Raw genomic sequence first — 7,562 nt, 5'->3', positions numbered from 1 at the left:
GGCTCTCTCCGGCCTGGCTGCTATCAGAAGCAGGGACCGGGCCGGTGTGCAGGAGTGGCTGGCTTTATCTGCTACGCTGAAGGAGTGTAGTTTTCTGCCCACCCCTAGCTACGGGTTCTCAGATGACAGTGGTACAAGGTTGGTGTTGGGTCGGGGTTGTGGCCTGCCTCCTGAGTGTGGGTGGGGAGTCTGAAGGTCATCCTGCAGCACACAGTGATCCATTGCAGCTATCTCTGCTGGACGGTGATGTGGCTGGGGCGCGGGATGTTGCAGCTGAGGTGTGCAGATGCAGCCTGGATGTGGACAAGTGTCCTGGGAGTTTAGATGTGGCTGCCCCGTAGAGGGCAGGGCAGTATTTGACATGGATGTTGTCGTGGACCTGGGGGATGGTCCGTCTTTCCTTGGAGTGGATCTATCTGGAGATCATGTGCATAATGCAGAGGGTGTTGCAGTCTGAGGCACAGATGCTGGTGATTACCATGGCAAATGTGAGCAAGCAATCCATGATGCACACCATCTTGTGTGCATGGACACTGGGTGCTTGTGCGGGGCTTTTGCGGGTGGGACACAAGCAGTTGACCCAGCTGTAAGGGGACAATCCTCAGATGTTGACCTCAGTCCTGTACAAGTCCAGCCTCAGGTGGCTGCTGTTCTGCCATTCATCAATGGATCTCATGCAATCTAGAATATTGGAACTGGCAATGTCTGCGTCCTTGGTGAGGGTGAGGAGCACCTGGCTGTGCAATGGCATACGAGTTGATGATGAGGTTGTGTGCGCATGTGATGGTGGAGAGGGGGGTCCTGGACACATTGTAGATTGACACGCTGAGAGAAGATACCTGTGCCATGTGCCTCACAGCGACAGCATACTACATGCAGAAGCCTTGAGTCCCACTCCCATGGCCTTGCCGGGGTACAGAGCCGGTGGGGAGTAGGAGGGACATGACCTGGTGGGTGTGACAGGTCCTGGAAGGCGTGGCAGCGCTGTGTAGGCAGTCGGAGTTGCACACTCATCATGCAAAGGTGTTGTGTGTGCGCTTAGTGTATGCCTGAGAGCTGGCGGCAGATGTGTGGATGGACATTGCTTGGAGGGTGGCTGCAACATCAGACTGTAGTGTGATGTGGGTCATGCAAGGACATGAGGCTCGTGCAATGTGCACGTTGCATGTGCAGACGGTCCAGCCTTTGGTACCGCGTGGCCGCAACTGTGGCTCAGACAAGCTGATGACAGCCAAATTAATGGGTTGATGGAGGAAGGGAGGAGCATCTTTGATGTGTGTGTGTTGTCAAATCAGGAAACTTCGTGTGCCCTTGCTGCAGTGGCTGCAAAAGCAGGCGGCATGTCCTGGAAACTATGCCACAATTTCCACACAAAGACTAGGATGTCAGAAAGGACTACTGCAACAGGTGTATGTCAAGGAAGGAGTGACCGGTTTTCAATGGCACACCCAGAGACAAAGGATGCACAATCCCCAAAGATGACTGACACCGGATCATGAAACTGAAGGCCAAGCTGCGCACGGGAAACACACCCCAGAAGGTATTGATGGCCCGTTGTAGGGACCAACATACCAAAACACATACACAGCCATGGATGTCATGCACAATAGAGAATCAAATACATGTAGAACAGCATGCAGGTTGCTAATCTACACATAGACTCATATGCACAATCCTTGACAACCATGCCAGAGATGGCGCATGCACAGTGGCAAGAGACCGGCATTGACAGAGATGAGGCACCTTGGAGGCTGAGGAACACCTTTATTACTCAGATTCACACCTATGGAAATGCATCAAAATTAACAGACTCGCAGGTCTTTTGGATTAACATGTGGGACCTACACTGGACACCCCCATGGGGGTGGCACACAAGTGAAGGGGGTGAGCCAAACATCCCCTGCTGCACACGGAGAGGCTGCAATTCCCCATTGAGCCTCTCATGGGGATCTCCCGCAATATGTCCACCCGTAGCCTCCCGTATGTTTCCGAGGGAAGTTGTACACACATTGATGCCTTCATCAAAATCCACAATACCATAACAGATGACTGTCACGAAGTGTGACTATCAATTCATGTGAGTCATGCTACATGTCATGTGCCCCATGGTGAGTCGACATGTATGCATAGTAACAAAACCTGCACAGGAGCAGTGCCCACACATTACAAACAACTACCACACCCAAAAAGCCTTGCTGCAATCCTTACCCAAAGGAGACTTCTCACCATGTCCGTGCATGTAACGCTGATTCAGCACACGTTGCATTACTCATGAGGAATAGCAGGAGCACAACGATGCCACGAGCAGACAGCATGCGCAAATACCTGGGGATGAGAGACACACAAGAAGTCAGGAAAAACATAGTCATCCGCATGCATGGTCATGTACTCTACATGAATAAGGTTGACACCATGCTAGTTGTCAATTGAGTGTGTCAGCTAAAATGTGTGGAATGACAGCAGCACTCGAGTGACACATCAGCACACACCTCAAAGTCACTTAGCATACAGTCAGCTGGACACACACAGTTGCAACACATGCCACACAAGGCTCCAAGCGTGCACACTCAGACCCAGGGACTCACCATTATGAGAAGAAGTTGCGTATGAGCTGACTCCGGATGTCCTCCTCCTCCTCCTCCTCCTCACTTGCCTCGTGACCAAGGCCGTCATCCTCCACGGGTTTATGTTCCTGCTCATCGGGATCCAGGATGAGTGGCACAGCTTTTTCCACTGCCATGTTGTGCAGCATGCAGCACACGAGGAAGATTTTGCAGACCTTCACCGGTGCATATGGGAGGGACCCGCCGGTCTTGTGGAGGCAACGCAATCGGCTCTTCAGGGGCCAAACGCCCTCTCAGTCACTCGCCTGGTCTGCCCATGGGCGTTGTTGTAACGGTGATCTGCAGCTGTTCTCGGGTTGCGGAGAGGTGTCACCAGCCATGGCATGTTGGGATAGCCAGAGTCCCCTACATGGAAACACATGGAAAGAAGAGGGTGAGGAGATGCCATTTACATACTAAGATACAGCTGAATACTGGACAAACAGAGTCTACCCACCAACAAGACATGCTCGTTCGTTGTGCAGCTGCAGCATCATTTCTGGCACCCTGCTACGCCTCATGATGTAGGCATCGTGTGCTGACCCTGGAAAACGTGCACAGACATGGGAAATCACCATGTTAGCAAGACACACCACAAGGGCATTAATGGAGTGGTAATGTTTACGGTTACGAAAGGCTACCTCCTGTGCCTGTGGTGGTACCAAAGCCACATGTGTCCCATCAATGGACCCAATTACATGGGGCATCCCTCCCAGGGCATAGAACTCACCCTTGATACCTGTCAACTGCTCAGGAGTTGGAAAATGGATGAATTCATTCAGGTGCTCCAACATGGCTTCTAAAACATCATGCAGGACACGGCTGAACATGGTCTGGGACATGCACCCACATCAGCTATGGTCAATTGAAACGTACCGGTGGCAAAGAAATGTAGGGCTGACATCACCTTCATCTTGGGGGTCAGCGCAGTCGGATAACTGTGTCGCGGTTGGAGGTGTGGGGCCAGCCTGTTTGTCAGGTCCACAATTAACTGTTGGGGGAATCTGTAGCGGCGTATGCAGTCACGTTCCCTCATGGCAGCCAAGTCTGGCATTGGTCGGGGGAGAGGTGGTGCCCTGCAGAAATTTGGAAGGAATAACGAAGATTGAGTACATTACTACACCAATGTCAATGAACTGAGCACATGTTCAACAGCTAACACACATATGCTACATACAGAGTCTGGTCCATCCTGCACACGTATGCCAGCCAGGTGATACTCCTACGAAGAGCCAGCTACAAACGTGGATTGTCAAGTTCTACATGACATGCCATGAAAGTAGCTGTGGGCCAGTGTGAGTGAACAGCTAGACACATTACAGAAGTGACATACATCCACATATGTGCATTTGAAGGATGTTATCTCATACAGACAGCTGCCGGCAACTAGGCGCACAGGTCACATGTCATGGAAAAAGGACAGACCACACACCTTGCCATGAAGGGGTACATGTCAAAAATGATCACACAGACATTGAGACTACGCAGATATGCCCTAAGCTCGCAAGTCCCTGTTCGATGCATACAGACACATGTTACGTGTTATTCCACATGTGTCCTGGTGTGCGTAATAGTGTGACATGGGCATCTACACACAGTCACATGTTGGATGCAGCTACAGCAGATGCCGTTGACGGAACACCAACAGCAAGATCATGGGAACACATGACACACACATGACATAGTCACATCGGGGCACGCTGGTAGTGAGATGTCAGGTGTCATCATCCGTGTACCTGGCATCAAGGGACAGTTGCGTGTTGGTGACTGTGCCATGACAGTGATGCAGTGCTTGACAAGTTTGAACTACATGCACACATGTAAAAGGTGTGAAGGGGAAGTGCGCCACATAGTGCCCCATCACACATGACATGTGTACACAGGTCATCACACAACTATTGGGTTAAAACATGAGAAGACATGTGCCAGCTCTCTGCCTGACACACCTAGGCCCTACACATGAAGCACTGCACTGACAATGACTTGATGTCCATCCTTGTGCGAGTCAGACACCTCCATTCCTTTCCTGTGCGCCTCCTATCACCAGTGTAAGCTGTGAAACGCACCGTACACACGCTCTGAGGGCGTGGGTACGGTCGTATCACTATATGGGGTTTGGGTAGGAGTATGCGTGTGTGTACGGACCATACACACGTACTTGTACACACTGGTCCTATCCCTATGGGAGTGTCGCCGTAGGCGTACGCCATGGAGATACGGCCCGTACACGCGTGTGTAGGGCCCGTAGCATTATGGTAGTGTTGGCGTAGGCGTACGGCATAGAGATACGGGCCGTACACGCGTGTGTAGGGGTCGTATCCCTATGGTAGTGTTGCTGTAGGCCCGTAGCACTATGGCGTATGCCTACGGCAACACTACCATAGTGCTACAGCCCCTACACACGCGTGTACGGTCCGTAGCACTATGGCGTACACCTACGGCAACACTACCATAGGGATACGACCCCTACACACGTGTGTACGGCCCGTAGCACTAGAGTAGTGGTGCCCTAGGGGTACGTGTGAAACGCACCGTACCTGTGTGGGGATTTGAAATTTACAATGGGGACACATAAGGGACAAGTATTAGGGCCTACATGCATGCTGGTTGTCATGGATACCCAGTTTGAAGATCACATTTTTCCATCATGTGGCCTGGAAAAAGCATTTTGCCACATTATACATTGTTGCAAAGTGGTTGTTGACTTGACATGATGCTGCAAATTTGAAACAATGCTAATGCTGTCACTGGTGTATGTTTAAAGGGATTGGAGGAAACGTAGGATGCAAAGGAGTCTGACCAATCACTCTGCACTCCTGTTACTGAAATAGGCCAGCAAGGCAGATATAAGTCAGGCAGAACCCACGAGAGGGCACTTGCCTGCACAACCTTTGATTCGACACCACTGCTGCTGCTTGTGATTCCTCTGGCACCATGTCGCGGTCTGTGGAGAGGGCCCAGCCATTCACACAGGAAGAGAATGAGGCGTTGCTGGACGTCATCCTCCCACAGTACCCCAGCCTGTATGGTAGACCAGGGGAGCAGGTGAGTGCTGACTCCGCTACCTTGGACTGTGCCACTTCTGTTTTGTGACTGGCACTTCTGGCATTGTGTCCAGGTGTGTCAGACATGAAATGTTGTTTAGAGTGGGTCCCGGGGGGGGGGGGGGGGGGGATGGCTCATGTCTGTCATGCAGAGCATGATGTGGTTCATGTGTGGACTCCTCACTTGCATTGTGCTTACTGTGGCATGGCACATTCAGCATAGCTAATCCTCTTGGCCCTTCTTGTTCTATAGTCCTGAGGTGATTCAGTGTTCCCCCCGTGTGACAGGTGACTGTACCCACAGATGTGTGAGTTGAGTGGAGCTGTGGTGAGAGTGACAAATGATCTGGACATTGATGTGTGTGAATGTTCCTTGTCATGTGGGTGAGTGTCTATGTGGAGTGTTGCACCACAGCTGCATGGAGGAGGCAACAGCTCGACCCACCTGATGTGAGAAGTGATCCGTGCTGTGTCTGACTTGCTGGGCTAGCCCCACGCCTGTGACACCCCCGAGGCAAGTGGCACATGTGCAGAGTGAGGTTTGTATTGGCTGTTGCCGCTGGCAGGTGAATGATCTGTGCCTGTGTGTCTGTGTAGTCTGCCGCTGTTGGGTCAGTGGCCTGGGGCATGTGACTGCTTGGAGGTGCTGGCCATCAGCTTTGTGTTGCTTGTGATGTCCAGTGTGTGCCATGATCAGGGAGTGTGTTGCACCCCTCGTGCCACCTGTGTACTTTCAATGCCATGTAGTGCATTGGGGATTCCACAGCACCTAATGTCCCTATGACAAAGGTGCTATTCGTTGGCAGCATACTATGCCCTGTTCAACATATCAAAGATGTTCAAATGTGTGTCTCTGTGACATGGAGCAGGTGTAGTGATGTTGTCTCACTTTGTCATCCTCACAGGTAACTGCCTACGCCAAGGGGGAGATATGGAAGCGGGCCGTCAGGGCCGTGAGATCTGTGGAGGGTCGCAGTCGGCGCCTGGCACAGGTGAGAAAACGCTGGCAGGACATCCGGTGCTGGACCAGGAGGATTGCCCTGGTCCTGCTGGGGGACTCACCACCACGCCCCCACGGCGGGTGCCGGCGCCTGACCCACCAAATGAAGCGTGTCCTGGCGGTGGTCTTCCCTGACATGGATAGGCGGTTACAGGCGATGCAGCAGCAGCAAGGGGGTAGGTACATGTGTGTTTGTGTGTCACCAGCTTTGGGAAGTGCCCAGTCGCATGGATACACTGGCAGGGTTAATATGTGCATTGCATTTTCTGTTCTTCCTCCTTTCCCCTCCTTGACATGTGTTCCCTGGTCTGTGTGTAATCACTATTGCACATGGTCATCTAGGCTGGCGGTTAATCCAAATTCACATTGCTGTCTGCATCATGTGGGGGTGGGGTCGGAGACATGTGTTGTTACCTTGCCTGTGCCCTGTCCTGTTCAGTCATTTGGGGGTCCATATCAGTTGGCACTGATGCTGAGTCTCAACATAGGAGTGTGAGTGTTTAAATGAACAGACTTGCAGCATGCATGACCGATGTTGTGGCCTCAGACATGATGTGCATGAGTGGGAGATATGCATAGTGCCGGGACGGTAGCTCATGTTACAGTCAGATAATTCCAGGACCATGGAGCAGTGTGCCCACTTCAGTACCCTAAAACACCATTGCCTCAGTATCATGTGTGTCATCCAACACTGTGCCCATTCTCAATGTGTTCAGCATAGTTTTCCCTTGGTGGCATTGTTCCCTCGCCTCATTTGTATTCATCTAAAGTGTGCTACATTTGCCCATTGTACAGACTGATGCCATTTTGCTTCTGCATCCTCACACTGGCCAGTGCCTGTGTGTCTATGTACAACAATCTGTTGAGGTTTTGTGTCACAAATATGTGTTGGCAGCCTCACGAGGTGATGTGGAG

Source organism: Triturus cristatus, chromosome 1_1 (genome assembly GCF_964204655.1).
Source record: "Triturus cristatus chromosome 1_1, aTriCri1.1, whole genome shotgun sequence".
NCBI lineage: Eukaryota > Metazoa > Chordata > Amphibia > Caudata > Salamandridae > Triturus > Triturus cristatus.
The sequence above is the reverse complement of the archived record's forward strand: the minus strand, read 5'-3'. Positions refer to the sequence as shown.